This window comes from Cyprinodon variegatus, unplaced genomic scaffold (assembly GCF_000732505.1).
Source record: "Cyprinodon variegatus isolate N-32 unplaced genomic scaffold, C_variegatus-1.0 Scaffold685, whole genome shotgun sequence".
In the NCBI taxonomy this organism is placed as follows: domain Eukaryota; kingdom Metazoa; phylum Chordata; class Actinopteri; order Cyprinodontiformes; family Cyprinodontidae; genus Cyprinodon; species Cyprinodon variegatus.
In genome coordinates, this window is record NW_015151138.1 from 449,301 (window position 1) to 451,411 (window position 2,111).

Below are 2,111 nucleotides of genomic sequence, written 5' to 3' on the forward strand. Positions count from 1 at the left end.
AAAAAAAGTAATCAACCAAGACTTTCGCGACCCCCATGCAGTACCTCCGCGGACCCCCTAGGGGTCGCGGACCCCCTGTTGAAGACCTCTGGAATAGCAGATACACTCTGGAGTTACTTTAATAGGTGACTCAAGATAAAATGTGGCTTCATTGTTAGAAATTGGAGCTTGTGAGGAACATCAAATGCCAAGTAAGGAACCTAAGAATTAGGTAGCCATTAACAAGACATCTAAATAATGGCTCTAGGAGGTTTTACCTCCTATAAGCCACGAGCTAAAGGATTATAATAAGGCAAATTTACTGATTAGCGGCCCTTTTCCCTCCTAGTCTAAACAGTTTACATATGCAAACTGGAAATACACAAAATCCTACAGTTAGGGTTTCCAAAGAAAAATTTTCCTAAAATCTAGATTTTTTTTTTTCAATTTATCTCAATGGAAGCAAATAACTGTTCTAATTTATCCATAGCTGGAAGGCCAGTCAAAAATAAGAGATATACAGAATATTCATAAGACCAATAAACAGTGTGTTAAGTGAGTAACCCTTATTGGCCAACACTCAGGGCAGTGTTGGCCTAGTGGTTAGAGCCGTGCTCTTGTGCTCTGAGAAGGTTGCAAGTACCTGGTTCAATCCCCACAGCCTGCACTCTAGGTCCCTGAGCAAGAACAGTATCCCACACTGCTCCTTCAGGAGATGCGGTTAATTTCTCCATTGTGAGATCAATAATTCTTCTTAATGTAGTTTCTAAGGAATGATGTTTTAGATACATTTTACAGCTACATTCTTTCCTCTAAGAATTTTGTTAAAATCCAGTTAGTCTCTCTGAAGAGATCAGACAGTGGGCCTTTTTTTCTCTATTTTTTCCTTTTTCCCTCATTTGCCTTGTAAGTTGCTCTTAAACGCTTTTAATCCTTCTCATTTCCTGTGGGTTTCCATGCCACTTTATGCCACACCTGCAATGCATCTCATCATACTATATAGCAGCAACTCACAACATGTAATTTCTAGCCACTTTACCAAGTCAGTTTAATCAAATATTATAGACAGTCTGTTTGAAAGTGTTCTATTTGTGGAAACCCAGCTGATTGCATCAACTTATTGGCTTGATATACAAATATGAATCTGAATAAATGGTTATGTATACTTAAGCCACAGCGGAAGTACATTTGCAAGGGTCATAGTAAGTGCTCTAATTGTGCTGACAGGAAGTAGCTAGGACTTATAAACAGTATGTTTCTTAGCACCTATGCAGTTAGGATAGGTGTAAGGAAATTGTATAGCTCCTAGTGGCCAACTCCACAGTGCCTGGTGGCCACTAGACACTATACAGTTGCCCACAATCCTTTGTGTGTCCATTCATATACTGTAGGTACAGCCCATCTCACAGTTTAACAAGAGTATATTATTTATGTACATTTCTACATAAATTTCTGTACATTTTATTTCTTGTAGTTATTTTCCAGTAGGCTGTACTCCCAGTTTTATCAGCATCATTCCACAGCATAACTTCTCTAAGGCTGAAGGTTGTCTAAAATCAGACTTAGACTTTGACAGATTTTATTTGTCATTTTGTTTACACAAGTGTAAAACAAAAAGAAATTGCATTTGGAACAACTATCTGGACAATTTCATCTTTTTTTTAAATTGCAGCCTTGAAAAATAGTCAGACATTTTTTTTAATAAATATATAAAAACAGTAAATATAAACATATGACCGTAAATTTACAGTTCAAAAGTTTTTTTTAATATATATATATGTAATGATAAAATATAATGAATAAAATAAATACAATACAATAACCCATTTTACAAAATATTCAGCAGTCTAATGGCAGTGGGGAAGAAACTGTTGTGGAATCAGCAGGACCTGCATCCAATGCTTCAAAGCCTCTTCCCCGAGGGGCAGCGGGGAGAACAGTCCATGGTCGTGGTGTGAGGGGTCATTTATGATGTTACAGGCTCGAGACACGCAGTGCTAGGATGAAATGTCTTTTATAGAAGGAAGAGGAGCTGTTCTCACCACTCTCCTCACTTTCTTCCAGTCTGAGGCGCTGCAGCCTCCACACCACACAGTAAGACAGCTGGTCAGAACGCTCTCTATGGTGCTTCT